At 35.3% G+C, this 27,301-nt stretch overlaps 1 pseudogene; it reads left to right on the top strand.

Annotated features, from left to right (window-relative positions):
- LOC129079842 (39S ribosomal protein L39, mitochondrial-like) overlaps positions 1-14,010 on the top strand; it is a 35,009-nt pseudogene extending 20,999 nt beyond the window's left edge.
- The last annotated feature ends 13,291 nt before the right edge of the window (positions 14,011-27,301 follow it).

The raw sequence follows: 27,301 nt of genomic DNA, 5'->3' as shown, positions 1-27,301 counted from the left end.
TCCTGCATCTCCCTGACAATTCCCAGCAAGAGGGTCCTCTTGCATTAAAAAATATTGTCAAATTACTTTCTAATTTCTAATTCTTAAGTGCCTGAATAATGCTTTGCTGTTGTGACATTTTTTTCCCCTCTTATCCACAACCATGCATGCACAAGTATATTAGCCCCTCTCTGAGTCCTGATCACACACGGAAAAAGAGCATGGATGGATTTTCAGTTTCTGGCTCTGCACGTCTCGAAATCAGAAATTACCACCCCATCCTGTTTCCAGTTCTGTGCTTAAGGAGGTTGGGAATTGCCACTTCATCTTAGCAAGAAAAAACCAAACAGACTGAAAATCAGCCACTCCTCTTGCGTCTGTCTGTAAAAGAGGGAAGACCACAGGTCAAGCTGCTTCCTCTAAGATTGGAGAAACAAGTAAATGCAGGGAGTCTTGGTTTACAAGGAGCTGAAACTCACAAGTAGAAACCTCTAATGGAAGGGAACCACATTGTGATAAGAAAGCCTGAACTGCAATTGAAAATTTTCTGGAGACTCAGTGTGGACAAATCTGAGAGTTAAAACCCCAGAGGGACTCTGTCATAGAGGGAGGAGGGGAAAATGTTGTGAAATTTACCTCCAGGGCTTGACCAGAGTCCCACAGTAAATATCTGGAAAAATTCCCTCAGTATTTCCTTAGGAGGATGAGAAATGGAACTGTTTTGGAATACCCCAAGGCTGGCCCTCAGAGGACACTTACTTAACTAGAGCCTAACATGCTGGGGTTTTAACCAAGCCTAAGTGGCAGGAGGAAAGGGACTCAACTTCAGCCCCACTTCCCATTCTGTCCCACCAAAGGGGAGAGAAAGACACTGAGAAACACTTGTGAAATTTACAGTCCAGAGGCACACGTTCACTAAAACACTGAGATCTAATTATAGGACAATGGAAGATTTCCCTTCCCTCTATCACCACCACCAAACTGAAGGCCTATTTATAGCAGTTCCTTTTACTCGGTATGTCATGTCCAATTCTCAAGATAAATTGCACCGTATACCAAAAGGCAAAAAAAAAAAAAAAAAAAAAAAAAAAAAAGAGAGAGAGAGGAAAAAAAATAACAAAATTTGAAGAGACAGAGCAAGTATCAGATTCAGTGCAAGCAAAGAGTAGAATGAAATATTTAAAATGTTGGGAGAGGAATAAAACAACCCCACTAATCTAGAATTATATACCCTATGAAATTATCTTTCAAAAGTGAATGAGAAATAAATACTTCCTCACACAATCAAAAATTGAGGAAATTTGTTGCCAGGAGACCTGCTTCACAAGAAATGTTAAACAACAAACACTTCCATTGAGAAAAGGGAAATAATACAGGTCAGAAATTCATACCTACATAAGAAAAGAAAGAATATTGAAGAAGGAATAATTGAACGTAAATTAAAAACTTTTATTTACTTATTCTTCATTCATCTAACAGATAAGTTTTCTTTCAAGTAAATAGCAACAATGCTTCAATCATATGTTTATATATACATCACATATTTTTTTACTATGCATGCATGTGTATAACTGAAATGAAAGGCAGCAATAATGCAAAGGATGGGAGAAAGAGATTAGGATTATATTGTTATTTTCAGGTAGTCATGCTGCCCATGAAGTGGTATGATACTTTGAAAGTGGACTTGTACTAGTTGTAAATGTATATTGCAAAATCTAAGGTAACATTTTTAAAAAGTTTTTTTTTAAGTGCAATTTATATGCTAAGAAAAGAGAGAAAGAATAAATGGAATAATACAAAATGCTCACTTAATACCACAAGAGGCAATAAAAGTGGAAAACAAAAATCGGAGTGAAAAATAGGAACAATAAATAGAAACTGGGGTCAGCTTTTCTCCTCCTCCCACTTCACTTGTTAAGAAGTTGAGTTTTGGGAACAGGGGTAGAAGATGGAGTTCATATACCTTAACGGTGGCTCTTAGCTTTGTTTTAATTTAGATCGGCCTCCGCTGACCTCCCTCTGTTTCCTGTGTATATACTAACTGATATATTCTCTGTTAGTCTTGCCCACTTTGTGGTTGGGTCTCTTACGTGCCTCTGAAATTAAAGTTTTATATTCTGAACTTATGGAAGTTACAGTTCTTCTAGGAGCACAGCCATCTCCCACCTGGTTGTTCATCTTGCTCCCAGTCTCAGAAGGCTAACACGTATGATTCTTGGCCACGTATCTTCTTGGCCTTGACAACAGTGCACCGTATCTGACCACAGCAAGGCTGCCCACAGACCTGGTGACTTCCAACCTGGTCTCCCCATTATAGAACCGAGAGTGTCCGCCACGATTCTCTTACTCTGCTTCTCCACCTTCTTTACTAACTGGGCTATCTCATGTGAACACAGTTTACAGAGCAGAGTAGTTCGGCCCAAATGATCTCAGTTGAAGGAGTGAGTCACAGTCCTTGGAACTGGTACTTTTTTCAAATTCTCCTAACAGATTTTCCTCACTTCCAGATCCAATTCAGAGAGGGAACACTGAGATAGAAGTCAGTCTTCCTCTCTCCCCTTCTCTATCCATTTTCTGACCTGCCTTCACAGTCAGGGTGAAGTGTTATTTCACTTGTCACAGTGCCATCATCCTTCCTGTAGGTAACCTCAAGTTATCATGGTTTCTTTCTCCATTAGAAAACACCTAGTTTAGCCCTTTATATAGTAAATAAAAACTAAAGAAATCAAAGCAGTTTTTAGTTTTTTTATGTTGAAAATTAAGACTTCTCTTTTATAAAATATTACCAATATGCTAATTATTTTCCTATTATTTCTCTTTGCATTTCTTCCAAAACACTTTAATCTTCTCATGCCCCATTGATGTCTATGGCCCTGGACCTCAGATCATTGAGTTTGATGGTTATCTATGCAGAAAAGAAAAAGAGTAAAGTGCATTAATACCTTTAAATCATAATCTGCATTGCCATTCTTATTTAACTTCTCTTCTGAAGTCAGATGCATATTTCAACTGCCCATCTAAAACTTCTACTAGGAAGTCTGACCCTGGCTGGTGTGGTTCAGTGGATTGAGTGCCGGCCTGACAACCAAAGGGTTGCTGGTTTGATTCCCAGTCAGAGCACATGCCTGGGCTGTGGGCCAGGTCCCCAGTAGAGGGTGTGCAAGAGGCAACCACATATTGATGTTTCTCTCCCTCTCTTTCCCCTCTCTCTAAAAATAAATAAATAAATAAATAAATAAATAAATAAATAAATATTAAACTTCTACTAGGAAGTCCAATAATCAGTGCAAAGTCTTTATGCAAAACTGGGATTCCTTCTGTTCTCCTCTACCCATAAAACTTTCCTGTAAATCTCCCTTAGTGTTATCATTTCCCACTCAGTGGCTTATCCCAGAAACCACAGTCACTCTTGATTTCCTCATTTCCTTTCTCTTACCTTCTTTTCCAATTAAGCTATGTTTCAAGTGCACCAACTACAGAATTAAATATAAGCTTACTTTTTTGGTGTCAAAAATACACTACTATGTAGGTCACAGGCTGTTGGCAGAATTAAGTAAGACAATGGATGGATATAAACTTCTTGTTAGTGGAAGCAATTACTCTTGTTTCTCCCCTCAGAAACTTCCACAGGCTTCTCCTTTCCTACTGGGTTCTTCTGTGTTACTTTCAAGCTTTTAGCAAAATATTGAAGATTCTTCATCATCTGCCATCATCTTTAACACTTTGAGCATTCAGTGCTCAAGCCACTATTAATTTTTCTCATTCAGTGTCATGCCTTGTTTTTCACACTTAAGTGTGCTCTCCACTGTTTGTCTCATTGCTTAAACTGCTCACTTTGCAACTTTGCCATTTACTCTCCATGTAACTTTGAGAAAATGTCATAATCTCTCTTGGTCTCAGTTTCCTAAATTCAAGTCTAGAGATAAAAATAAAACTGAACTCATAGAAGCCTCCTGAGGATTAAACAGAATAAAGCATATTGATACTACTATTCATTTGGCTTATTGTAAGAGTCCAGTAATGTGCCAGTCACTAAATACAGATTGTATTACTTATTCCTATTTATTAGCAGCAGCAGCAGCAGCAGTAGCCAACAACTTTCCAGAGAGCTCTTACTTTCTTCAAGAGATAGTTAAAATGTCATCTTACCTGTAAAGACTGCTCCATGGCAATCTGTTCATTCACACTTGTGGTGTCTTCTGCAATCTTGTGTTCATTTACTCTTAATTTTTCAGCATCCTGAAGGCAGAGTCCATGACAGTCTCTCTATATTTTCAGTATTTGGTCAATGATTGCATACATTAGGTGCTCAATAAATAGTTGAAGAAGAAAATAAAAGATTATAAAACTTACTGTGCTCTTAGTGTGTAGCAAACTATTCTAAGGTCTTCTATGTATTAAGGCAGTCAAATCTCCCATAGCCTTATATTTAGATACTCCTATTATCATTTCCATTGCACAGCTGAGAAACTGAGATGTGGAGAAGTTCGCTAATGTGGTCATAGCCAAGAACCAAAGTTATTTGACTCCAGAGTCTATGTTTAACCTTAATGCTACATAACTTTCTCTGGGCAAGAAGAAAGATGGAAAGGCAAAATATGGAATTGGGCACTCTCTAAAATCCTTCCTGTTTAACATTCTGTGATCCCAGCATTTCTCTTGGTGTCTTTGAATCTAATATATGCAGAAATAATACATAAAGAAATAATTTCTTTAGAAGTTTCATAAAAGATTCTAACTATTCATATTTATTCACTAGGCATATCTCATCGGATAAAATGACTCTTTCATATTAATTAACCATAACATGCCTACTCATACTCTTACCTACTTATAATTTTATTCAGGTTCATTTTCTTGAGATAAGTGGTTATGTTTTAAATGGAATCTATTAGGAGTCACCTTGAATCTGGAATATTATAATTTTCAAAGTTTAAGCTCTAACTACCTTAATCTCACACAAAAGTTTTACTCCATGTCTGGCTATGCTAGATTTATACATTTAAAAGCATTGCATTCAGGTAGGTGCTACTGGAAAAACTGTGTTGTATAGCAAAGCTGTATAGCATTTCTTTTAGGGTTTTATCCAGCTTCCTGTATTCCTGAGAAGAAGGAACCTAGACACACTTCATGTTTGTTAATACAGCTATTGTAGAAGTAATGAGAGTAGACAGACAATGTGATAGAGTGAGTTGTGTGAGATGGCATTCCACGGAAGGAAGAGGTACCAGTGAAGTGTGGATTACCATTGCGGGCACTGGGACTTAGTCCTGTTGGGGACCTTCAGAATTGTTTCTCTGAACCTGGAGTGTCTACTGTAATTCTTGTCCTTTGTTGTTGAGAGTTGTACCCTAAGGGTATTAATCATTACACACTTCCAAGCTGCCTTCCTTGTGTGCAGTAAGCGAGCGTCTCATAACTTCCACAGAATCTCTAAAGCAGAAAAGCGGAGAAGCAGGTGCCTGAGGTGGGGTGCTGCCGGAGCGCATGGGAGCTCTCCACAAGTGCAGCCGAGATTGTAGGTTAGTTAGGGGGCTGAACACAGAGTCCTGTATTGTCTACTGCAGCCTCCCCTTTCAGGCTCAGAAATGTTACTGTCCCACATGAAGTTCAACTTGTTCTTAACTCTTCAAAGTTGAGGTTAGCCACAGCCACTTGAGAAAACAAGAATTTAAAACAAGTTTGGTAGAGCAAGCTGCAGTTCCTGCTCCCAAGGCTGTAAATGATATCCATCTCCTTTCTCTCCCACCAATTCTAGAATCGCCTCACATCTGGCTGGCTCTCTAGTTGGTGTATACACTGCTTGTCTGAAAAAGATACACAGACCTTCATTCCTTAAGCGTCTAAATCTTTGATTGCTCTGGTCCTTATCAGGCAAATATTGCTGCAAATGACTTTTCTTGTTATTTTCGTGAGCATAGAAACAGCAGGAGATGTTTCAGTGGTCCCCTTTAGTGGCTGACACACTTATCCAAGTATCCATTACATGACAGTGACCATAGAAACTCAGGACAATCATGGTTGCTTGAAGATAGGCATGAAGAACCTAAAATAACTAGGCAAGAGATGAAGCTTTACATTTGGAGAAACCCTTAGTATGTCCCCTAGAAGAAATATTTTCTTTCTGGGGTTCAAAAACTTGAATCCTGCAGGAATGAGGAGCACAAGCTCTCTAATGTGTCTTTGGGAAGGATATTGAGAGAGGTCAATCCTTCTTTCAACGTGATTCCCACACCTGTGCACTGTAGTACTGGGTACAAGACATCATATAGCAGCTATTATACTGAATACTGCATTATAGAAGGTAATGTCCTAACCACATAAGGTGTCTTTCCCACACTAGCACCTTGGCTAAACCTTAAAGAAGTCATTTTTACATACTCTGATTATCTATGATCTTGTGATTACACATGCCCACCTTGGAGGTAGCATGGTTTCTGACTCACTACCTTGAATGGGTAAGGGTTGGGTAGCCTCAGGTTTGCTCCTGATATTTCACTTTAATATGCTTATTCTGCAGATCAGAAGTCTAATGTGAGGATTCTACCAGATTCCAAATATTTATGATTTGAATTAAAACTTAGGATCTTGGAAAATGGCCAGGATGAGTCCATGGAGAGATTAGATCCATTACAAGGTAGCTTTTGGACAGAAATTTATTTACTGCCTTGCAATAATATACCAAGGATAAAGGTCACTTTCATTTTATTATCAGGTAAGTCTCAGTTTTCAACACCGCTTGAAAGATCTTGGATATTCCCATTCATCAATAAGCAGTAATTGTGGTACAAGGTCCTTGCAAAGAGAGATTGGTGTAACATTTAGTATATGCTTTTAGTGGCTTGACAGGTCTTTACTTAAGAGAACTAGTTTCTTTTTAGTCACTAGGTCCTGGTGTCTGAAGCTAACCCAGGTCTGGAAACTGTGCAAGGAATAGTAATTTTCATTCCAGAGATTTATGGAAGCCTTAGCCCACTAACTCTTGAGTTTTTTCACTTTATACATATTAAGCAACATTCTTGTTGGCTACTCATTAATTTTATTTCTAGATATACTGTAGTCTCCTAGCCATTATCACAGAACCCTGTAGGTGATGGACTCCTTTTATCCCATAGTAGTATTGCTGTGCTTTACGGTAGTTACGTTTACTATGTTTCAGATGGCTAGGTGCCACCACCTGATTTTTGCTATTCTAGAAGAGTGTCATCTTTAACATTAGGAGCCTCTTACATGGCATCTCTCCTCCTGTTAATTCTGTGCTACTGAGGAAAGCCTCACAGAGCTTCTCAAAGATGCTAAGTCTTCCTTGCCAATGCATGTCTTCTTGGTGCACCAAGTATTGCCATCCCCGATCTCAAGCTCCTACTTATTTTGTATTTTTGCCATAATTTTAGCATAGAAGACCCACTAAAGCCTAACGTTGCATCTCCTTTTTCATTTTGCTACCGTTCCTTTTAAATCCTGGGTTTGAATTTCAGCAAAGTCTACCCCCAGCTTCAGAAATTAAAGCTCCTTAAAAATGACCATGGAGACCTCTGACTTTCCCCGTGTTCCCCGAGTTGATAGGGGGCTGACTTCAGTCTTTCATTCTTTTTCTCTGAGGTTTCCAGTGCAAATAAAAAAAAGTCAGGTAATTCCATGATCTTTAAGATCACCATTGCCCCCACCCAGTTCAAGCATTAGATCCACTCCATAAGCAATTGCTTTTCCTTTCCATTCTAAGACAGGTGAGACTATAAGTGGTTGGGACACCAGAAATGGAGCTTCATATAGGACTTAGGAAAAGAGAATTTCTTTGGAAAGTTATCCCTGGAAGCAGAAGTGAAAGGAAGGGTGAAGTGACTACTGGAAAGGGAAAAGTGTTTATTCCCACTGAAAACAACTGGAACTCAACCCCGCTGTGGGCCTCACTCTCAGTAAAGAGCTGCATTGAATGTACATCTGAATGGAGATCCAGAGCCTGGGACTTTCGTCACCAAGTCCTGAGCTCCACTGATTGATAGACTGGCCCTTGGGCATTAACTCTGTATTTATAGGCTGCTTTGCTGGTATTGCCTGAGTTGCTGTAACAGAGCAGCAGAGAAATGTAGTTGCTGTTTTGTGTGGAATGTGATGAGTGTGCTAAGCTGTATTTATGACAAATGCACTTTGGATTCGAGTGGGCCAAGGGGATGTGGCATAGGGCACAAAAAGAAGCATTTCCCTTATTCCTATGATCTTATTTACGGTCACCCAGCAAGTAAATGAAAAAATGCAAAGAAAGCTCACTAAAAATGTAGAATTTTCAGTCCCACCTTAGATTTACTGAATCAGAATCTGTATTTTAACATAATCCCCAGGTGCTATACATGCATATTTAGGTTTGTTAAGCACTGGTTTAAAATGTTGTGCTTTTTTTAAAATAGTGTCTATGGTCATAAATCAAGTCTATCTTTTACATTGCAGGAAGTTAACTAAAAGCTATATTGATCTTTTTGGTGAAACCAAAGAGATTTTCCTAAGTATGTTCTTTTTTTCAAATCTTAATTAATTAAAATATTTTGCTTTTAGTGACCCATTACAATTTTTTAAAAAAGATGTTTCTTTGAATTAGAGTTGGTTTGGGAGGTGATATAGAAAGTGTATTATCGTCATAGGTAAATAGTGTGCAGTGAGAGGTAACGGGGAAATGGCACACATGCGCACAGCTCAAGGATGATGTACATGAGTGTGTATTAGTTTTTAAATTGTTTTATTGTTTATGTTATTACAATTGTCCCAATTTTCCCCCCTTTACCTCCCTCCCCAAAGCACCCCCGTCCCACGGTCAATCCCTGCACCATTGTCCATGTCCATGGATGATGCATATATGTTCTTTGTCTAACCCCTTCCCCTTCTTTCCCTCCTCCCTCCAGTTCTGCCCTCCTCTCTCTCCTCTTACAGCTATCAGTCTGTTCCTTGTTCCGATGCCTCTGATTCTACTTTGCCCTTTATTTTGTTGTTTAGATTCCAGTTATAAGTAAGATCATATGGTATTTGTCTTTCACAGACTGGTTTATTTCATTTGGCATAAGAGTCTCTAGGTCCATCCATGCTGTCACAAAAGGCAGGAATTCCTTCTGTTTTACTGCTAGGCAGTATTCCATTGTGTAAATGTACTACGGCTTTTATACCCACTCATCTACTGATGGGCACTTAAGCTGCTTCCAGATCTTGGCTATTGTAAATGAACATAAAAGTGCATATATTTTTTGGAACTGGTGTTTTGGGACTCTTTGGATATATTCTCAGAAGTGGAATCACTGGCTCAAAAGGCAGTTCCATTTTTAATTTTGTAAGGAAACTGCCTACCATTTTCTAGAGTGGTTGCACCAGGCTGAATTCCCACCAATAGTGCACTAGAGAATGTATTAGTTTTGTGTAGCTTCTGTAGCAAATTACCAAAATCTTAGCTTAAAACAGCGCACATATATTGCTATAGAATCAGTGGGTTTCTCTGCTCCGGATTTCACCTTTTCCCTCAGGCTTAGGGAAAGATGCTGGCTGACGGGGTTCTCATCAGGACACCGCGGGGGGAATCTGCTTCCAAACTCATCCAGGCTACTCTCCCTTTTTAAAAGTCTGTCACCTTAATTACATCTGCAAAGTCTTTGCCATGTATTATAATATATTAATAATTCCCAACAATTAGAGGATAGACACTTTTGGAGAGTCATTTTGCCTACCAAAGAGAGTTTGTGTGCTTTGAAACGTAGTGGAAGTAGTTTGGGGTAAGGTAGGTTTTAGAGGGCTGTAAACAAGAAAAATAAATTCATTCATTAAACAAATATTTATTGAGTAAATAGTGCTTTCTAGGACTCTGGTTTAAGATTTTTGCTTTTGACCAATAGGGAGTCATTGAAAAATATTAAGTAAAACAGTAGTACAAAAAAAAAATCTGCTTCAGAAATGTTAAGCTGCTGCCACCAGGCCACGGAGGCACATTTGAAGTAGAAGAGCCTAATTTTTTCCTTTTTAAAACTGCAGTTCAGTGGCCAAGAGATAAGGACCTGTTTTTGTAAACTGGCAGTGGGAAGAGAAAAGTAAGTATGGTTTTGAGAAGAGGTACAAAATTAATTGACAGGGCTTCGTGGTTGGTATAAAAGGAAAGAGAGAGATGATGGCAATGCACAATAACTGGGAACATTTAAGAAATAAAACAATGCTCATTATAATAACTCTGGTTCAAAAGGAACAAAGCAATGACCCCAAATCACTGAAGTGGCATGCTTGACCAGAGGGCCCAAGTTAGCCAGATGCAAAAAACAAAAGTAAAGACACCAATTTTTGCATTCTCACTTCTTGATTCTTTTTTACCTGCTGTTGCAGGCTGTCAGGATGGACACCTATCATCGTGTGAGTTCCATCGCTTGACTTAACCACCAGGAAATCTTAAAATAACCCAGCTATTCAAGTTTCACAACAATTCAGGTTTATTTACAGGAACACAATGTTACCTTAGAAAGTGTCTTTCCAGCAAATATATCAGCAGAGATTAAAGTATGGGCCCAAAGTGTTAAAAAATGACTCAAGAATAATTCTGAATCAATTAAAGGGTACAGCTCTGACATTTTTCTTACACTTACTCAAATATTATCTCCTCTACTACATGAACCAGAGACATTATGAAGAAATAATGGAATAGACATGGAGTATGACACATACAATGGGCATTTGTCTGAACATCTCTGAAGAGGAGATTATTAAAAAAAGAAAAAGAAAAGAAAGAAACTCAATGAAACCCTTAAGATATTGTTCATATAAATCCATACTTTGGTGTAGGCTTTACTGTTTCAGTTTTCCCAGTTAAAAGTAGTTTTTATTTTTAGATTAATTTAATAGACAAACACAACAATGTTGAAGGTCATACTACAATCTGAAACTGTCTCTATTCTTTATGATTTGGCTTCATAAAAATACACTGTGTCAAACATGTTTTCTTCTCCTTAATTTGTAAATACTTGTGTATTTTAAAAGAAAATGTAATCCACATGTGTCTTATGCATTTACTCTTAACTCATCAAATTTCTCTTGTGTAAGAGTGACTTGGAGACCAAAAGATGAGAAATTGTTTATTTGCCTTTGAAGCTCTTTTTATCAGGAAACAAATAACATATTCATTGGTATAGTTAATGCTAAACACCTAGGTGTTCAGTTTTTCAAGTATATAAATAATGCTATCTAGGTAACATCTTTATTGGTCTTTATATCTTGCTTCCCTAGCCTATTAACATAATGGTAGTCTTCATCATTATCATCAATAATAATAATTAATAATAATTATTAATTATTATTATTATACACTTTATAGTAACACTACTAGCATTATAAAAATAGATATATTTTTATATCTTTATTTACAAAATGATTTTACCTCACTCATCTTTACTTGAATGCTTGTGTGGTAAAACACTCTGTAGCACATTCACTAATTCCTTTTTGTGATATACAGGGAGAGAATTTTCTAATTGCTTTACATCCTTCAAAAAGCTTTTCTTTTTCAGTTCATTTGTCCTCTTTTCACTTTCATAACTTTGAATGTGCCATTCATCTCCCTTAGCTGTTTTATCCTTCTCTATTCAAATCTTTTTACAATTGTCTTTGTTTTTATAACATAAATTAAAACTTTTATCTTCCTAAAATATTTCATTGTTGAACTCAAATCTTCTCTCCTAGTGATTAATTCCGTTTATGGGCTCTATACCTCTGGACACTACCTTGTTTTAATTTGCTTATTTTCTGAATGACAGCCTGTTACAGATCTTTATTTTTTCAAATACATTTGTCTCTGCCTCCCCCCCACCACTTTCCCTTGGCCCCTCTCTCCTTCCCTCCCTCAGCTCTTCCCCTTTGGTTTTGTCCATGAGTCCTTGCTATATGTCCCTTGACTTTCCCCTTCCCTCTTAAATAATCTTGTAGATGTGTGCTCTGCAACCCACAGAATCCTAACCATCTTTTAAAGTAGTGTCTATGTCTTTCTTTTTTTCTTTTATGTTTTCTCATTGTGTTTAGCTCTGATTCCTACAACACACAATCTCAGTATATATGGCTGGTTGGTTGTAAATTTTCACTTTATTTTGTGGTATGTGCTACTTATTTTCTACGTGAAAACAACAAGGTAGAATGCCAGATAAAATTGGATTTTGACTCAGTCTCTTTTTAAAATCAGATTACATCTTTGTAATTTATTGTACTGTGAGGCTTGGCCTTTCAAATATATATTTTTTAATTAGGATCTCTAAAATATAGTGCACTCAAGAAGAACAAGTGATGAAAAAGACTAAGCAAAACTTCCAGACATAAAATGTTATTCATCTACAAAACAGATAATGGCAGGCCACAGCTAGTGGGGTACTGCTTAGAGTTTGTGCTAAATGCTGAGGATGGGAAAAGGAGAAACAGCCTCTCTTCTCAGACACTGTTTGGGGAGTCATAAATATGGACATGTCAACACTGTAACAGTGATAGGGCAAAGATAAAGAAGTAGAGGCAGGCATCTCAGTCTGTTCCAAAAGAAATGCTTGTGGAGAGATCTCAAAGTCAGGCAGGCTGTGCAAGTTAAGCAATATAACAGGCAAAATGAAAAATCTTTATTTAACAGACATTTACACAGTGCTTGTGTCGGTTACTGTTCCAAGCACAAGTATTATTTTTCTATTCTTATAACTATCCCCTGAGTAAGCATTATGACTATCCCAATTTGACAAGGAAAGCACAAAAATGTTAAGAGAATTGCCCAAGGTCAACAGCAGGCACAAGAGCCAGAATTTAAATCCAGGCAGAGTACCTCCAGGGACCCTGTTCTTAGTCCCTACAGGAGAGTTCTAACAAGGAATTTAAATACTCATGAGGGAGCAGCATACATTCACAGAATAACAAGTGGTTTGGCAATGCCTAAAGGCAAGTTGAAGTTAAAGAAGTAAATGAGAACAATGTCAGATTAAATAAAAAAACAGAATTTTATTTTAAATGAATTATTGTAATCATTGGAATGACAGTATTTTATTTCAATGGTAGAAAGAATATTCCAGAACATTATGGAGTATGGGATATAAGATGGATGGATTGGACATAGAAAAAACTGGTAGGAGGTACCTACAGTAACACAAGTGGGAAAAGTGGTGGGAATATGATTGGAGGGGAGCTGAAGCTCATGGGAATTATTCTGACAGTGGACATTTGAGGGCTTGGCAAACCATTGGTGCTGGACAACAGAGAGAAAGTCATGTCTGGAGTAAGTCATCTGATTTCTGATTAGGGCCATAGGGTAGAGGGTGGTGACTGTTGAAGCAGAGAAAGTTTTGTGGGCAGGGAGGTAGTGGAGGACCTGTGAGCATAGGTTTCTATGGCTGTGATAGAGGCAATGGCTATGAGGTTCTGGAGACTGGGCACTGGCAGCCTGCCACAGTAGAGGGTCTTGCTGGGATCTATAGCAACATTACTAGCTTCTCAACTGTCACCGACCAAACTGATAGAAATGCACAATGTCTTTAATAATGAGAAAAAAACAGGCAGTTATCACGTTCTCCCTGCCATGAGAAGATTGATAAATACATTGGGAAAACTGACCCTGGCACTCATTTCACAAAAAATAAAAACATTTCAACTCCTTATAGTTTTGCCACGCATTTATGCCATTGATATAACAGGAAGTCCATTCTGGCTCTTGTAAACAGACAGATGTAGGATATGTATAAGCCCTTGACCAAGTCTTACGAAACTAAATTTCTTACTTTCAGAGATTGTGATCCAGGGGAAGTTAATAAGGCTTGGTGTTCTCGTGCTATGATGATGGGCTGCGATAAGGCATTCAAAGATGACTATATGGGCAGTTTGGTCAGAGCTCCAGAAGTTCCTGCAATCACTGGAACCTTCTGCTATGATGTAGCTTTGGATGACAAACTTGATGAGTAGGTGGCAACAAAAGAGACCCTACATTCTTTCACAAAAGATGCTCTCTCTTTAACTTATAAAAATCTTCCATTTGAAACTCTGGAAGATGATGTAAAATAAAAAGATCTCCTGGATCATGGGGCCAGTTATGTCAGGAGAGGCAGGTGATCAAAATCATTACTGTAAATGAGAACAAGTAGAGCGAGCCAATATTCTATTAAAAAGTATGTGTTTCAGGGGTACTTGTATATGGTAGGAAGGATCATAGTTTTTAACTTAAAGAAGTGCTAAAATTTTGCATTTCAAGTACTGAGAAGATAAAAGGATATTTGTTAGATGTTATCATCTGTTGGGGATTTCTGAAAAACAATGTTCAGGGACCATACATAGATGGCTGACTTTTATTTGTGTTTTAGGTACGTACTGCTTGTGTTATTGTGTTCACACATTTGGATAAATTAACCAACATTCAGAAGTGGTAGTGACTCTTGAGGTGGCCATGTTTCTCCTTTGTCACATCAAAAGTTACAAAATCTGTAGAAAATCAATTCTTTATCTTCATTTAACCTTGAATCTGTTTTTGAACAAAACATAAATATATTAGATAAATTTGACACAGCTAAAAATCCTGGTGTGTTAACATAATTGAAATGACATTATTTACATGTAAGTATCTTAAGTTCATGTAACCTGAGTGCTTTTATGCTGATCTTTTGATATTGACAACTTTGATATTTATTGAATGACTACTGTTTGCAAGTACTTTAATTACATTGTCTTAATCTTCAAAAGAGACAATACTTAGAGATAGCTCTAAAATTGAGCTGAGAGCACTTAATTTGATTTTGTTACGTGGTCACCCAATTAGTAAGCAACAAACACATTAGAGAAGTTGGTAGTATTATTTACATTTGATAGATCAGGGTATTTAGATTGAGAGAGTACAAATAACTGGTTCAAAGTTACATAACTGGAGTACGATTGTTGGACTCAAGAGTCAAATGGAATTTAATTTGAACCACTATGCCCACAATTTTTCCAATATCCCTAGTAAAAAAAGTATTACACTTTTTAACCTTTAAGGGTATTCTTGAGAATTTGACATTTTAACGATTAATCTTTATACAGCTATCTTTTAAATGTTCCTGTACTTCTTATGGTGGTCATACTTTTTATATAAGGCTGTTGACAAGTTTTTATAGTAACTCTCAATATATTCTAAATATTCATATACTGCTAAGATTTGATTTAGTCACTTTTGATTAAAAAGAAAAAAAGTTCTTTACTAGAATTAAGACAACTTCCTTACCTACATCCCTTCCTCCTTTCCTTCTTTTATTTCTTCCCATCCTTTCTTTATTTCTTTCCTATCTTTTAAAAGAAATTTAGCTATGGGATTTAACATTATACGGTTGAGAGAGGGGAGATTTGATGTGGGGGTGGGTATGATTCTTTATCTTACTAAGGGAAGAAAAATAATGACAAACAACTTTTGCTTCAATGACTTGAAGAAAATATTTACACTGGAACTCATTGTTCTTCAGTTTCACTCGCTTTTATGATATAAGAATTATTGCCCCTATTTGCAAATGAGTCAGCTGAAGCTCAGAGAGATTAAATGGTTCATTCAAAACCATGTGGCAAAAGAGAATACTGGATGTGGATTTCAACCCAGATCTGCCCAATGTCAATGCTCATGACTTTTTCTACTCACATACTCTCTTCCTTTATTTTAAAACACAGGATTATGAGACTTCAGAGATGAAGGAGTGTTTGAGATTACTATGTTTTGGGGAACTGCAGCCCAGAAGAATTAGACTATCTACTTAAGCTCACATAACCAGCTACTATAGTACCAACACTATGATTGTTGTTGCTTTCTTTCCGTATTTTGGGAAATATAAAATTCTTTGGCCTAATGGGCTTGAATGAAAAGATAAACTACTGAACTAGAAATATGAATTAGAAAAGGATGCACCACCTGGACAAGTGATTATGTAGTTCCAAAAAACTGCAGTCTCATTTCAATTTCAGATATCAGGGTACAAGGATCAGAGGTGGACTTTAACTCCCCTTGTCTGCTTCAGCTGGACACCCTTGAACTCTACCAATTTATGACCATTTGCACTAGCTCTTCATATAGAGACACTTCAAGCTCTTCTTTGGTCTCTTATTATATATGGTCTTCCCCTAGCATATGTCAGATGGTGTTGCTTTGCCGCTCTAGTCTCCATTTGGGATATATTGTTGATGTGTTACTGCAACTAGGGCACTGATTGTTGCTTTCACTAAACCCTTACACATAGCTTGTTCTTATGTCAATGTCAACAGTGTTTTCATCCTTAGAACTCAGCATCCATTTTACCGCCATATGAACTGCTGGCTCCATTTTAATAAATACTTTCTCTGTAGTTCCTCCAGGCTTAGCAATTACCCTTTCGCTCAGAGGACTTTAACTTTGTATGCCAAAATTAGACATCTTGCCTTATTAAACATAAACTTTTTTATACTCTTCTATTAATTGTAACTCAGAAGTAAAACTAACAACTTGTATGACCCTAAACTAGAGGTTCTCAAAGTGTGCCCCCCAAGTCAGAAGCATTAACATAACCTGTTTAAGAAATGAAAATTCTTGGGCCCATTACTGAATGATTATGACGTGTGCTAAAGTGTAAGAACAGATCTCCTCAAATATTGCATACTAAAACTATACATGATGATCCACTCATTCCCAGTCATGCTTTACACATCGATAACTGTGCTTTTGCCTAAATTCTTTCTTCTGCCTCGGTTGTCCATTTCCTCGTTTAAAGAGGTTCACTTATTTTTTAATGTTTTATCAAAGCCCATTTACTTCCAACTTTATCCGATCAACATTAGGTGCTCCTCACTCTAAACATTCAAAGTATTTTTCTTATATAGGGGTTTTATAGAACTAGCTTGTGGCATGCCTGTGTTAAGTTATTTGTGCTCATGTTTGTCTCATGTTAACAGACTATAAGGATTCTGAGGGCAAACACAATGCCCTTTGTAGTACACTTCTATTTGGTCTTAGTTTCCCTTTATTTTTAATGGAGATAATATCTACCTTATGAGATTTTTCCAAAATTAAAATGTATAACAAATGTAAAACAGATAATCAGTGATAGCTAATAATATTATTAGTAGAAACTATATAACTGTTCAACTTAATGAAATGTTAAGACCCTTATACCTGCATATAAAGTATACAAGCTCTAAGTATCCTTCTTATTACTAATTAAAAAAATGGGAAAAGACAAGAAAAAAATCGTAAGGAACCTGTGGAGAAATTTTTTCTCTTATGAGAGAAAACGTGATTCTTTGTTACTACATTTATAATGTAATCTTAATATTAAATTTCTTTCAAATAAGATCATCAGACATGGTGAACTTTTTATATATTAAACATTACATTGTTTAGAGATATTGAGATTTTGGAGACTATCTAAATGAAGAGTTTGAAATCTCTGAAGACTGACCTCTCCTCAAAAATCTTTCAAAGGCAAGGTGTTTCTTGTGCTGGATGTCAGTTTTCTTTAAACATATTTAAGCACAGTTAATTACTGAAGTTATCAGGTCTCTAAAGATGGACCCAAAGATTCAAATTGAGATGTGGACTGAATGAAAAAAGTTTATCAGGTATTAAATGGAAGCCAAATAGATATCATCATAAATACAGCTTTGGGCTCAGTGAAGAAATATTGTTTGGTGGGTTACAATGAAAATGGATGTATTAATTTAAATGGAGCATCTCAAGAAATTACTTATTTACTAGTGATTTCTAAGTTACCTCCGCAAGTACTGTAAAATTCTACTGCTTAGAAGCCAGGTCAAAAACATATTTTGTCAATATATAGGGCTAATAGTCTCTAAAACAGTAAGAGTGTTGATATCCTTTAAATGTTGCAAGATAGCAGGTATATTTATTCATTATTTAATATATATTTAGATTTTTCTCATTAAAAATTGTTAACTTGTCTTTAAAAAGCACATATTATACCAAAAAGAGATGACAATGATGATAGTAACATTATTAATAATGCCATTTATTATCATTCTTCTATTTTTCCAAACAATAGGATTAATCTTTGCTTAATTTTATATACAATAGTAACAGGAAGTTATTATTCTTTATTGTTTAGAAAGGAGTAAACTGAGGATCAATTAGAAATTTTAAATGATTAATCTTAAACCACACATTCAGTAAGCGATATGTTGGTCAGAATTCAAGCTCAACAACAACTGATTTTGAAGCCTATCAAATGTTTGAATCACTTTGGAATGAGAGGCAATAAATGACAACTTTACCAAAAACTTTTCTTGTAGGCAGTTAGTAATACAGCTTGACCTTTTTCTTCTTTATAAAAGTTTGGGGTTTTAATGAGCAGTAAAAGCCCATTTGATGTAGAGATTCAGCATATAAACTCTAAGGCCTTCCTATTTTTTATTTGGAATCCCTTCTCCACAATTGTAGTCTGTTTAGTCTTGGGAAAGTTAATTAGATTCTTGGTGCCAGTCTTTTGTTTGTGAACTTGACATAATAATAGTATTTATCTCTCACTGTCTCTATCTCTGTGCTTCTGTCCTTCCCTCCCTTCCTGCTTCTCTCTCTCTCTCTTTGGCCCCTAATTTCTTTCTGAAGACTGTAACCTAACAAGTCTAAGCCAACACCAACACCTCATTGTTATTGATTAGCTGTGCCCTGTAAGCTTACACAATGTAACCATAAAAATTCCTGTCATTAAACAGCCAGAAAAACATGGCAACAAATATCACACTAGGTGTTGGTGTGATGCCTAACCAATTATCCATCATAAGACCACTGGGAGGTATGGTTCCTGGCTCATACTGTATTCTTTGTTCCTTTGTCTTATGAATCATTGGTAGTTCAGCTATACTATAAAATATATACTGTAACCACTGTCTAGTAGTGAAGAATAATCTGCACAGCTGCTGTGTTATCTTTTCTGCTCTGACATAAGTCTCCCTTCCTATATATAAATTATCCTATAATAAATTATTTTATATTCCATGGACTTGCCTGCTTAGTTTTTCCCTCTTAAGATGATTATATGGTTTGGTGTTCCCTATACCTCTAATCTACCTTCAGACAACATGTGTCTTACATCTATGTACGTAGATATCTGTATGGGTGTGTGTATATATATATATATCTACATATATATATACATGGGTGTGTATATATATATCTACATATATATATATACACACACGTATATATTTACATGTGTCATATCTATCCATCCTTCTGTTCATTTATCAAGCTATCTATCTATATATCATTCCATCCACCCATGTATCTTAGAATAATTCTTGACACATGCTAAGTACTGTGTATATGCTAAGTCCTGTGTATATGCTAGATGTATCATCATCATCATATCTGAGTTTTCCTGTCTCTGTTGATTATACCGGTGGAAGTTCTTGTGTATTTTAGCTCAATATTATAAGCTACAACAGTGGGAAAATCACTTGAGCCATATAGAAAAAAAAACAGTTAATACTTCTAAATACTTTAGCACTGGGTAATTTTTCCTTTTTTCTCCCAAGGCCCTCAAAAATTTTAAATTTCTAAGGGAACTAAGTCATTAACAACCTATGGCACAATGCAAAGTGGCACTGAAAAACCAATATATGTATATTTACCTTTGTGACCTCCCCCCAAAAACTTCTTCTTCTAGTGCTGGCCTAAAGGCAGCTGCCCCCAAACTGTCACCCTCATCCCTGCCATCCTGCTGTCAACTAGCCCGAAGGCAAAAGCAGGCTCCCTCTTAAATAGTATTGGTTATGTGTTACTAAGACTATGTTTGTCTTTTCCAAGTAACGTGTGTGAGTTAGAGGAACTTGAAAGCATAAGGGAAAAAATAGTTATATGATGGGGATAATAACAAATGCTTTTATTGGTGTCCTTGCAAATATCATTACTCGATAGGTTTATGCAATAAAATGCTGTTATCTAATTTTTGGTATATGTCTTACATGTAAGTTTTATGTTATTCTTAACATCAGAGAATAATATGTACCAGAGATTTGAGAATATAGGTTCTGTGCTTAGTGACCCTATTTATTCATTTCATGTGGCTTATTTTAAACCTAGACGCTATAACATTTTGTGTTAAGTGAGCTGATAGAAGAAAGGAAAATTAACTTATTTTTAGTCAAAACTCTTCAGTAGGAAAGTAGGTAGTTGTGTTTAAAACTCAACAATAGATTAATACTAAATCAGTTGACAAAAATTTTTTTCTGAGAAATATTCAATTAACTTACTTTCATTTTCAAAGCTCTAATGTGTTATTTTTGGGTATATTTAATGGTGAGCTTTTAAACAGGTAAAGAAAATTTACACCATTCCAACATAAATAGATAGTTGATGATAGTGACAGTAATACATTATAGCAGCTGAAGCTCAGTACTGTTTAAACCCTGTCATTCCTCAATTTCTTAATAGAAAAAAAGAATACCTATATATGTGGTAGTTATAATTAGTTTCTTGTCATCTGTTTCACTAAATTTTATTTTTCTGTTTAAAAACTGACTCAACTTCTGCAGCAAAAGAAATAGTATATATTATTTTATTTAATTACTGGAAAATACAGTTATTTCTTTAATACCACATTTTCTTTCTTGAATGTCACATTTCATTAATGAGATTTAGATTTTTTACATGCTGTAGTATGAAAACAGGTTTATGGGGTCTCTGCAGCTGAAATACCAACTAGTGACAAAGTCAAGGTGTGTGAAATTTTTCTACTCTTTCTGCGTAAGCCTCAAATCCCTTGCAGTACTTCATGTGGTAACAAACAGCATATGCTGTCCACTAAGTGCTTCTGGCCCTTTCTGTTTAACTGGTCCCAATAGGTCCCAAAATTGTAGCTATGAGATATGTGTCCTCTTACGGCCTTCTGATTCCATTACAAAAGGTGTCATTCATCATTTCTATAAGATAACATTGCAGGTATATTTTTAAGACTTGTCCTTTTGGACAAACTAGTTATTTCTTCTGTATAATGTCTTCCTGCTCAGCTGTCCTGTGGATAATAAATATATTTTCTTTGCATGAGAGGTTTCCTCTAAGACATAGAGCATTGACTTAGATTAGTTCCTACATGCAATGGATTATCTAGGAGTTGGAAATTTGTATATTTTGTTAAATAGGTAATAAATATTTATTATAAAGACAAAAACAAAGACAATCTCCCTTGTCTGTGGAGAGCGTACACACAAATACAGATACACACACACATATAAGACTATTGATGTTGGTTTGGTTACATGAGATCACAAGGTAATCTAGAGTGGTGGCTTTGTTCTATCATTTGATTTAATTACAGATGCATATTTTTCTTGTTTGTCTCTATAAACTATAAATTTAACAAGGAAATATTCCATTTGCTGTTCCTGATGTAGACATGGAAAAATTCTAAGGTTTAAAAAAGGAATTAGTCATTGGGGGCTGTGATGCTGTATAAATGAGATACACTCAAGACAATTTTTAATTTTCTATTAATAAGAAATATCTATTAGTAAAGCTCTTTACAGTTTATAATGTTTTGTTCACTCATTTATTTGGCTTTTTGCAGTGTCTTCTTTTGATAGTCACTGCAAAGTTGTAAGTCAAGAAATGAGATAGCCTCCATGAGGAAATTATGACCGCATATGGTGAAGTAAATGGCAACAGGTCACACAAAATTACATGGCAGAACCAATAAGCATCCATGCCTCTGACTCTTAAATCAGCAGTCTTTAAGTCATACTTTTACAAACACCAATAAGTAAAATTAGGGAAGAATTATCTCTCCCTTTGTATCCATAATGTTCAAGTGGGCATCCATGGTCTCCTACTATGGCCTTGGTGGTTTGGCTTTCCTCATGAACAGCTACGGTGGGCTTAGATCACACATTAATTCTCTAATTTAATAAAAAATATGTAAATGAACTGAGATACAGATTGATTGCCTCTATTCACAATCAGAGAAATTCTTTCATCTAAATTTATGGATTTTATTGACTTACATAAATAAGTTACATATTGATTAAAATGTCCAATTTACTTATTCATCTCTGCAATCCAAAGCAAAAACATGGATACTAAGAGTATGATAATAGAATTGGGATTTTTTATTGACCCCCTAAATTAATTGTTACATTTCCATAATTCTAAAAGTAACCTCTGAGTTATATAGTTGTTTCAGTTGTTTTGATTATAATAATCATCCTGATGAATGTTCAACTTTAAAATAGAAACAGCTCATAAAAATGATGAAAATGCAAAAAAAAAAAAAAGGAGAACATGGCAGTCCTTTGTCTCTTTTTTTTACGGAGAACTATTCTTGTTTTCAACAACAAACAATGTGTTTTGTGGCTATGATGTGTCTCACTGATACACAAGCAGCTAAGAGCATCCAAATGGCATAATAGGAATACAATTATGGCTCCAGGAGGGCCTGTTCCATTACGAGTCATATCTGAATCGTACCAATTGAAGAAGTAATAGGAGCTTTTTTTTGTGTTCCTTTGGTACTTTAAATACATGTGTTTTCTAGTCATTTCTGAGCAATAATGGTTTCAGATTTCCTCCTTAATTCAGTCTTCTTTATAGAATTATTAGTGGTATAAAGATTTATATTAATAAAAAAAGTATAAAAATAAAAGTTACTTGTCTTTGCCTGAAAAAAGATTAGAATAGCATAAACAACTAGACCTGTATCTAGGCATGACTATGTAAGCATTTCGGGAAGCAGGAAAACAAAACAAATCAAAGAATTTACAATATTAAAAAAATCTGGTGCTTAAAAATAAATTAGCTTGTAATTATTCTTCAGGTTTTTATGTCTCTGGGAAAATGTTCTTAAGAATACAGTAAAAGAAAATACTATATGTTTAAAAATATTAAAAATAAATTATATATTTTTTTGTAAAATACTTTGAAAAATTGATATTTTAAGCCATGTACTTTCACTTCTAGATTTAAAGGAATTAATTTGCGAAAGAACTCTAAATTGATTATGTATAACTTAGGCATCAATTATTAAGATATATTAAAGCAATGAATGTGGTACACATGCTACAGTGCCAACAAAAAATAACTTTGCCAAAGACTATGGCATAGTGGCAACAGTTTAGTCTGTATTTAATCAAATAAACTGGAGCAGGATCTTTAACATATCTAAGCTGATTTAATAAGAGCAGTAGTTATAATACCTATATCTTAAGGTTGTTATGAAGTTTATGTATAATAATTTTCAAATGGTATTTAATAGAGAAAATTGTTTTTAAGAAACACTGCTTATAACTGTAAGGCATCACACATTAAAATTATAAGTGATATTTAAAAAATGGAAAATTCAATGTTTACATTAACACTTCTACAAAAAGAACAACTGGAAGTACAAACTTAAATTCTTTAAAATTCAATCAAAGACTTCCATGGTGCTTGCATTAAAAAGAAAACAGTGACTAATCTTTTGGCACACTGGGGAACTAGCATACCTATCAAAAATCCTTGGAGATTTGTGAAAGGAAAATATTTCTGCTGTTTTCAATGAATATATTTGTCACTTTAACAGTTTTAAAAATAACCTCTAAATGCTAAGCAGGAACAGTTAAGCACATTCAGCTATTCATTCATTTTTCCACTCAACAAATATTTTTTAACTGCCTACTATGTGTCAGAAATTGTGCTAGACTCAAGATGAGAAACATATGGTCTCAAACTCAGGTCTAATGTTCTTACAAAGCAAGCTCTGCCAAGATAATGTCTCTAAAATTCTTGCTTTTTTACACCCATACCTAGCATCCAATCTTTTAAAAAATCTAGTTATAATGTTTTTCAAATTGAATCTTCTAGAAGTTAGAGCACAAAAATCACACTGTGTAATAGAAATTTAAGTAAAGTGTGGTAACACACACTAGCAGTTAACAAGCATATATTGCTGATGTGTTAAGTTTTTAATCCAGTAGAAAGGTTCTGTTTAACAAGTTACAAGAAATAGCCATTTTTAAATACTTTATCTTGATATTTGTATATCACTGTATTTAAAAAATATTTTCATGGTCAATAACTGCCAATGCAAAATTTTTCTCACACCTTTAACTACTTTTTAAAATCATCTTGGAAATTTCCTAGAGTGAATTAAACTGTACATCTATGATTATGTGTTTGATATATCTGTTAGGTCAAAATTCACTTAAATATTATGACCAGTTTTAAACATAAGAAAAGTAAGTATTGTTTTGACATCAGAATTTTGCTTTTGTTAGTAACATTTTAGCCACTTAGCAGTTCATGTTATTGAACATCGAAATACATGAGATGCCTTTTAAGGATGCCCTTCTTCACTTTCTGGAGTGTTTTTATGAAGTAACTGAGGGTAGAACATTAATTTAGAAAAAAGAAATTCCAAAATGTAACTTTATTCATATTTTATTTCTAGAAGCTCCTGAGAACAAGGTAAACTTAAAAGGAAAATTAGATTCCAAAGTCTAAAAATAAGTACATTTTCCCTAATATATATGTATTACCTATACATTTATATATATATAATACACATACATTTATACATATACACACATATCTGTATACATTTTTGTCCAAATTTTAATCATATATTGCACATTGGAAGTGAAGAAGGAAGAAGACTGTCTATCACCAAAAATGGTTATCACTAGATATTCTTACATGGTTTAAGCTATTGAGCTCAGCATAAACAAAATTCATAGACGTGAAAATTTGAGAACTACATCATGACTCCCACCAAGCGATTTTGAATGTGTTGGTTCTGTTGTGTCTGATCTTGAGGCCATTAAACCTTTACAAATAGTTTCTTCCTAAATCTAATTTAGAGAGGAAAAACAACATAGCAGATAAGGACCAGGCAAGCTAGATTTTGAAGAGGCTGACTTCGAATCCTGATTCTACCATTTACTGGCTTTGTCAACTTCTCTGGGTGAAAATCCCTGTTTATAATTGGGGATGATTCCTCCTCCAAAAAAAGTATCTTCCTTATCGCAGTATCATGAAGATTAAAAGAGTTAATGCACAAAGAAACACTCAGAGAGAGTTAGCTCGATTTTTCAATGTTCATGGAAAATAAAATTGGTAAATTGAAAGGGTCACTCAGTGCTGTGAGTATTTCCTATACATTGCTCAGTGCTGTGACTTCCTCCTATAAAAATTGTTTGGTATCAAATAACCTCCAGTTAGACTTACCTAATGCTAAAAGCCCAGAGAAAAGAGAAACAATTTGAAAGAAGATAAAAAAGTTTAGTCAAGCTTTCAAATATTCTCAAATATCTAGACCTAAGATATCCCCATAATAGTGAAATCAAGCCAGGCAGATATTATTCTCATCTGCAGGAAATTACATAGACAGACATTTAAATGTAGGGATATTATTTTTATCATGCTTTTCAAGAAAAGAAACAAAATGATTATTAATTAATGACATGGCTACTATGAGACAGCGAATGCCAAAAAGACAGTTGGCCAGCAGACCCACCCAATTCAAAGAGAACAGATTGTGATTATGTTCCTTACCTTCCTTGCCAAGGTCACACTTTAGAGACATATTTTAAAGAATTAATGGGACTGTCCATGAGACTAGCACAAGGAGAAAAAGAAGTAGTTTCTTTTTAAATTTACTTTAAATGGCAGTGTCTTGGGTCAGTTTTGGAATATGTTTAATTAGTAAAAATGCAGGGGGAATTTTTGTTTTCCAATTTTTGCAGATATATATCTTCCAGATTCTTTACTTTAAGAATAAATTATGAGAAATTAGGTTTAAAAAGATCCTAGTGCCAGAGGGACTTCAAATGTATAAAATAAAAGGAATCTCTGAAGCAAGTATGTTGCATCCAGGTTAATAGTGCACATAGCTATCACCAGTCTTGCCTAAATATACAGGAATTAGAATCCCCATTAAACCTCAAATGAACTCAGGAAAAGTGTAAATCTTACTTTCCACACAAATCAGAATTTCGATAATTCAGAGAACTGCTCTAATGGACCCAACACTGTCCTAGATTTTCACAAGTTCTTATTTAACGTATCTGTCAGGGTGTAAGCTAAGCTACTTCTTGGTATTGCCACCTCTATATCCATTTTCTTTGACCAAGCAACATGTGGGCACCTTAAACGGACACTGGGTCTTCAGGGAAATGCGTTCCCTGGATAACAGCCCTCCATGTTGCAAGCAGATGTAAGTTTCTGACGTGACTTCCCCATCAGCCACTGGGATCAATCATCTTCCCTGTGTCCCAGGGCCTTCCAGTAATGATCCCCTTAGATAAGTCTCCCTGGAGGATACCAGTGTTTTTGTTTGAATTGACCAACCTGGCCTTAGGCCAGAAACTCCACAGCACCCTAACACAGTGAAGTCCAGGTCCCCACTTCTTCCCTGCCTATGCCATGCCTTGATCTCCCCTTGTGACCCCTTGGGACTTGCCGTGTACTTCCTCCACAAGACATGTGAGTAATACACTTCTCTATGCCATTTTCTTTTGTGGTATGTAGTTGAACCATGGCTTACCATCCGGTACCCTGTGCTACACTTAACAAACGTTATTTTAACAAAGTCATAACAAACTTTGGCAATAAATATTATAGAGGAAACATTTTTATGTAGAAAGTAAAATTAATTTATTATGCTAACCTATAACTACCATTAGATTCTAATTATTACAACTCCTTAATATTCCCCAAATTACTGATTTCTGTGACTATAGCAGTTATTCTAGGTGATCTTTCCTGTGTTATTAAAGTAGATCTAGTGGGTGGAGGTGAATTAAAAAAAGGTCTACAACAGTTAGAGAGAATATTAAGATGATTTTACTGTTACTGTAAGTGAAACTGGTTGAGTGAATCATATGCCTAGAACTTGCCTGTCGAAGTTGCCATCAGAAACAGAGACCACAGACTGGATCAATAGCTTGGAGATACCAAAAGGATGGCTTGCAAATGTATTCTCAAGCAGATGTATTAGTCTTTACATCAAATGGGGACATCATCATTTGATTGTATAGATCTCTATTTATAATTTTTAAGTGGAGATTTAAAAATAAAGAAGATTACTATGTCACAATGACTGGTCATTATATCTTTTTTGTGAGAATTACCATAAAAGATATTAAAATCAATACAGAAATAAAAATAAACTACCCATGAAATCTTTTCTATAAGAGAAATACTAACAGCGCATTAACTTCTGCTGTATTTCAGATTCATGTCACCACCTCCAGTATAATTAAAATAATGTTACTTTGAGTGGATTTTAATTTATGAGATGTAGAGTATACAACTCCTATTGAAAATATGTGAAAATGACACATTCTTATGACACATATATCATTTTAGGTTTGGTCCAAACACTAC

This window comes from Pteronotus mesoamericanus, unplaced genomic scaffold (genome assembly GCF_021234165.1).
Source record: "Pteronotus mesoamericanus isolate MK-2021 breed Mesoamerican mustached bat unplaced genomic scaffold, CSHL_Meso_final contig_82, whole genome shotgun sequence".
Classification (NCBI taxonomy): Eukaryota; Metazoa; Chordata; class Mammalia; order Chiroptera; family Mormoopidae; genus Pteronotus; species Pteronotus mesoamericanus.
This window is presented reverse-complemented; position numbering and strand designations above follow the sequence as displayed.